Source organism: Primulina eburnea, chromosome 13 (assembly GCF_022965805.1).
Source record: "Primulina eburnea isolate SZY01 chromosome 13, ASM2296580v1, whole genome shotgun sequence".
Taxonomy (NCBI): domain Eukaryota; kingdom Viridiplantae; phylum Streptophyta; class Magnoliopsida; order Lamiales; family Gesneriaceae; genus Primulina; species Primulina eburnea.
Genome location: NC_133113.1, coordinates 12,718,897 through 12,725,855, shown reverse-complemented (window position 1 = coordinate 12,725,855; position 6,959 = coordinate 12,718,897).

The following is a 6,959-nucleotide window of genomic DNA, read 5'->3' as shown; positions in this document are numbered from 1 at the left end:
AGCGAAGGGTAAACAGTTTAAGAGGGCAGGGAGCAGTTCTTCGAGCTCCAGCGGGTCAAGACAGAGAGGTTTTGGCCAGAGTCTAGAGGTGGCAAGTGGATATTGCAATACTTGTGGAGGTAAGCATGTCACAGAACAATGTCAAGGTGTGGTGGGCAGGTGTAACGTATGCAAACAACAGGGGCATTATGCCAAGGTCTGTCCTCAAAGGAGTGGTGCATCGAGATTCCAGGCTGCAGGGTCGTCTGCTTCCGTGACTCAGCCTGAGAGGCAAGCTTCATCTGTTCACTCATTTCAGCCGCCACCAGCACAGACCCAGCCTCGAGCCAGAGGTGGCCAGCCAGGAAGTCAGCCTCAGAGACAACAGGCTCAAGTGTTTGCCTTGACTGAAGAGCAAGCACAGGATGCCCCAGATGATGTCATAGCAGGTAACTGTTCTCTTTGCGGTTATCCTGCTTATATATTGATAGATACGGGCGCATCGCATACATTAATATCAGAACGATTTGCATTATCACATTCTCTGCCTGTTGAGTCTTTGTTAGATGTTGTGTCTATTACTTCTCCGTTAGGAAGTGGTTTGATATCAGTGACTACGGTTAGACATTGCATCTTACAGTTTGAGGGTCATGAAAGTAATCTAGATTGCATAGTACTTGGGCTAGCTGACTTTGACTGTATAGTGGGTATTGATATGCTAACAAAGTACAGAGCCACCGTGGATTGTTTTCACAAAATTGTCAGGTTCAGACCAGAAATGGCAGACGAGTGGAAATTCTACGGGAAGGGTTCCAGATCTCGGATTCCCTTGATTTCGGCTTTGGCTATGAATAAGTTGTTACAGAAAGGAGCAGATGGGTTCCTTGTGTATGCTGTAGATGTCCAGAAAGCTAGCCCGGCATTGGCAGATCTGCCAGTAGTACGGGAATTTCCAGATATTTTTCCAGATGAAATTCCAGGATTACCTCCGGTTCGAGAGGTAGATTTTAGCATTGAACTTGCGCCAGGTACCGTTCCTATTTCGAGAGCTCCATATAGGATGGCACCCATCGAACTTAAAGAATTGAAAGCACAATTATAAGATCTTCTAGCCAAGGGGTATATCAGACCTAGTGTATCTCATTGGGGCGCTCCAGTGCTATTTGTGCGAAAGAAAGATGGTTCGATGCGGTTATGTATAGACTACCGACAGCTGAATAAGGCAACGATCAAGAACAAATATCCTTTGCCTAGGATTGATGATCTATTTGATCAGTTGCAAGGATCTTCTGTCTATTCGAAGATTGATTTGCGTTCTGGGTATCATCAGCTCAGAGTTCGAGATATAGACATACCAAAGACAGCATTTCGAACCAGGTATGGACATTACGAATTTATTGTCATGCCTTTTGGTTTAACTAATGCTCCTGCGGTATTTATGGGCTTGATGAATCAAGTGTTTCAGAAATATTTAGATGAGTTTTTGATCGTCTTCATCGATGATATTTTGGTGTATTCGAAGAACAGAAATGAGCATGCAGAGCATCTCAGAATTGTGTTGCAGACACTGAGAAATGAGAGATTGTATGCCAAATTGTCAAAGTGTGAATTCTGGTTGAATCGAGTTGTCTTTTTGGGACATATCATATTTGGAGATGGTATTTCTGTAGATCCGAGTAAAGTGGAAGCTGTGATTAGTTGGTCGAGACCGACTTCTGTACCAGAAATACGCAGTTTCATGGGTCTAGCAGGATACTATAGATGATTCATCCAAGATTTCTCCCGTATTGCCAAGCCAATCACACAATTGACACAGAAGAATGCGCCATTCTTATGGTCTGAGGAGTGTGAGTCGATGTGGGGACCCGGACGCTAATCCATTCCTTAATCGTCTTTAGGAATAATTAATCATTCATAATAAACAGGGTCTAAAAATTTTTCTTTTTACATTACACAGCGGAAACATAATGTAATTAAATTCAAATTACATATTAAACATAACGTACAATTATTGTATGATCTACAATAATCCGACTAGGTTCAACTATAAGTCAGTGCTGAACCCTAAGTTGTTTCAAAGTCCGGACCTCCACGCTATCTAGTCCAGCCTCGTTCTCTTCTTGACCCTGATCCTAGCCCACCTGTTGCCATGCACACATACAAACAAGACAACAGCCGGATAACTCCGGTGAGATATAAATATCCCAGTATAAATCATGTATACATGCAATCATATAAATCATATAAGAGCATATAACAAAAATCATATCCTATATCAATATCATGATATAATCAATAACAAGAATAAATCATATTCTAAACATGTACCCTAATCCGGAACATAAATCAATATCAAGAATAGTTCATATTCTAAACATGTACCAATATCAGGAACATAAAAGGACATGAACCATATTCAGGAACCTAATCAACATCACTCAATATCAATCAGATGCAACTGTCACTCAATCCAGTGACCCTAAGTTTTAGACTAGACTCAATCCTAGCCTAGGGATCCCGGTTTCCAGATGTGGTATTCCTATATCGAATTCCGTAAAGGATGGAACCATAATCTCTATTACTCGATATAACCAAGGCCCTGGTATTCCTATATCGAATTCCGTAATAGAAGAATTCCAATACCCTATACTCGATATAACCAAATATGATGTTCCTATATCGAATTCCGTAATGGATTCCATTACTCGATATAATCATACATCCAGTGTCCTGACCTATCCGTCATGAACTGTAGTTCTATCGCTAATATCCTATCTTGAGACATCGTGCAATGTGCCGTGGCGATACCACCACTATCCGGCACTTCTGTCACAAGATAACTAGCCTAATACTTGTCATCTAATATCAAGAGAGCAAGTACATCAATCAACTTAATGCAAATATCAATGCAATAAGGTAAAGTATGTGATTTAGGGAAACTCGAGTCAAACCTCCCTCGAGTTGTGCAATCCCAACTCAACATTAATTTATACCTTTATCTTCTCGCTCAGAAGAATAAGAAATCCCGACTCTACCTCGGTCCAGTCCCAATCTGGTAATCACAGGTGAATAGGTATAATATCAATACACAATTCAATTCAATACCTGTTCTGAATCAATATCAAATCACAATACAATCTGATCAATGTCAATCGACATACGGTATATCAATACAATCTAAATCAATACCGACTCTGATCAATATCAGTCAACTGATATTTCGACGGCATAACAATACTGTCTCAATAACCCCGTCAATCCAAACATCACAGATATAATACCAGAACTCATAATCAATGTCGATACCAGTCATAATCTCAATAACTATACATATCTGATATGAATTCTCAGTCAAATCGACTCCGAAAATCATAACAATTACATAACCAGTCCGTTCTTCAATCTGACTTCGATTCTATGATGTCTAACATGACAAGAACATCATATATGAATCCTATTCAATTCTGACAATAGTCTAATTTCAAAACATGTCAAAACGTAGCAAAACTTACGTCCAGTTGTAGCCTACGTTGATAGGAACTCGGTACTGAAGTCGGATTTAAAATCAAACGGACGGATTGATCGCAAATCAATTTCGAGAATCACGAAGCAATATTTCCTCTGAACTTTCCTTTTCTTTCTGATTATTTACGTTAGTATGTATATATATATATATACACCTCGCGCATGCGTTAAGGCAAATGGCTTACCCTTCAATCAACACGTCTCGCGCTCGGGCGGATAAAAGTTTCCGCCCGGGCGCGAAACTCTCGGCCCTCAACAATTTAACAATCGCGCTCGGGCGGTCAAAAACCTCCGCCCGGGCGCGAGGGGCTCGGATCTCTTCCTTTCCTCTTTGGCGCTCGGGCGGACATCAACTTCCGCCCGGGCGCGCAACCCTCGGCCCAAATCTTGAGCTTTTCATATTCTTAGTCCAAATCTCATCTCGGAATGGCCCGGTTAGAACTTCATTAATTCATAATCAATAAATCATCTCAGATCAATTTCAGATTACGTAATTATACCCAGATCATTTCAGATTACGGTAATCCAATTCTCGGGCATTACATTTCTCCCCCTCTAAGATATGATTTCGTCCTCGAAATCACAAGCAATTCACTCATGAAATACAGATAATCATATCAGATCTTAAATCAGATACCAGAAGGAGATATACAGAAACTGCAATAAACCCATATCAACGAAATCCCTCGAGATAGAATCAATCTCAGAACCATAACTATACGACATCCGTATATTCCAATCACCAGTTCAACGGTTCCATATTGGCATCTGCTACCAAATTTGTTAATCCTAGTCAAAGATATATTCAATCTTCGGCTTCAAATACCAACAGTCATTGTCCAACATTGGTTTATTTAGTCTATGCATTCTGAGCTATCCTCATTTCTTCTGATTCAGCCTTCTTTTCCTTATCAGATTTTTGATCTTAACAAATCTGCCCTCAAGCATTACTGCAATATCATTCTCATACTAAGGAAAATAGCAGTTCTCATTGTACAATACCTGGACTAGAGCTATTTCGATATTCATCTAATAGCTATTATTGTACAATAATTCACAAGCGAGAATGAATCATGTCAACTAGTGCTATAATCCAGCCCTACATCTCCTGGATATCCTCCAGTATCAGGATAGTTCACTCCGACTATCCGTCAATCTATACCTTATAGCTAAAAATCAAGCTATACCCTCAGCCAAAAATACAAAATCAAACGAAAATCACAGTCTGATAAAATCAACTTTGGCATCTAATACAATCTGACCTCTATTTCTGACATAGCTCTCAGTCATCTGGTCATATCAATACGTCATCCTGTACAATCTAACATAGGTAGATTTGAACAATTGTTCAATCACAACTACCTACTGGTACAATCTTGGCAAAATTTCGGTGATTCCATCACCAAATCCATAGAAATAAATGTACTCCCATTTCTAATTAAGAATCAATAATCGATATAGCCAATCTCCTGGTTTCTATCTTCCTGTCTTCATCAGTCAGCGATTTAGACATTTCATAAAAATTCTGACATCACTGATTTCATCTGTTTATATCAAAACTGTCCATTCGAATTATCACACATTTTCTGTTACCAGAACAGTACTGAACCTACTACTGTGTGCATCTGACAATACCTGCCATTCAAATCCGAATATCTGACACAAACAAATCAGCTAATCATATAAAATAAAATATTACCTACCTGGTAATCGGCTCTGAGACACTGTTCTGACTATCAAAATCAAGTTCTGAACAATCTGATTCAATTTCTGAACTGCTTTAATCTTCAAAATCAGTTCTGACTCGACTGAACTGTATATAACCTCAACGGTTCATAACAATCGATATCAAACACAGACTCAGAGTGATAATAGTATCATCTCAGATTCAGAATATCAATACGCAATACTGATCTACTGACTGCATAAAACGCAATTTCTGACATTTCTGACATCTCGGAAATTCTGCCATATCAATGTCATTCTCAGTCACTGATCCCTGTCTCAACAGTACTATAATTCAGTCAGTATACTATCTTCAGATATCCTAGACTTTGAACAAAATCTGTTTCAATCGAGATTCATATCTGAACAATTATGTATACCACAATCTCAGTTCCCAGAATATTCAATTCAATCATACGCTGCGAATTTATCAAAATATCATAAATAAAACGAGCATAATATCATCAGAATATTTCTGAACACAGGATTCATCAACCCATAATCGGAACTGAAATACTTTCCAAAGAACATAATCAAATGTAACTCTAACTCTTCAGGCAATAAGTCTTTCAATGGCTATCCCAATTCTCTCAGTTCAATCAGTATCAGTCTATAAGAAAGTATAAAATGAAACCAATACCTGGAATCAACTCAAAGCTGAAATCACTTTCCCTGATACATGACAACCTGAAATCTCCTCTGAAAGACTATAGCAAACTTCCTGCTATTCGTAAATCAATCCCTGATATACTTAACTTCAGTCATCAACTGAATACATAAGGAATTGTTCCATTCCTCTCGATAATCATCGAATCATACATAATACGGATATCAAGGAATTCAAAATCTAAATCCCTTACCGTATATCATTCATTCCTCGTCCATTTCAGGTCCGAATCTTACCATCTCCTGGCAAGACTCTATAATTGCTCTGTACTTGTTCGATATCTCAATATCAATCAGGCAGTCATCGTCAGACAATACAAGTACAGTCTAATCTAATTCAGTCTCATTCTCAACTTACTGTAGTATACCATATCACAGAATATCACTGATATCAAATTCTTTCCCCAAGAAGGTAGAGAAGCAATACTACAGTAGATACCGAACCAACAGGTAAAGCATATATCAGTGCCACCCAATCAAGGATAATCATACCGATTGCATTAGTATATATCAATACATATGCGCCATAATCATAAAGGAACAATACCTGCCACTATATCATCAAGTGTGTCCTGGGTCTGTTCCTTGATCACCATATCCAGATGACCTAGCTCCCTGAAATCCTCGGGAACTTCTCAGTTCTAATACTCCTTTGGTTGTAATCCACCAACTTCTGGCAGCTTCTCGTAACTGAGGGAATACCAGTTTAATTCTCTGTTCATCTGTACAATCAAGTAAATCGAACAGTATTTCTATATCATCAAACTAGTTTTCATACTCTTCGGACATCCCGATACCACTCAGAGTCGGCGGCTGAAATAACTGAAACTCTTTCAATTTTAATTCCATCGGAGACATCTATCTGATCAGACGAAGTACTACCCCTTTCTGAAATTCTTCTACGAGGTATATTTGATGATCACAGGAGTCAGTAATCACAAGAGATAATCAATCCCAATCCCTTTCTGATCAGCTTACCTTCTGATCAAGAATTGGTTCTGATTCATTTTCAAATCAGATATATTACCAAATCAATTCAGATATTCAGGTAACATACATTTAAA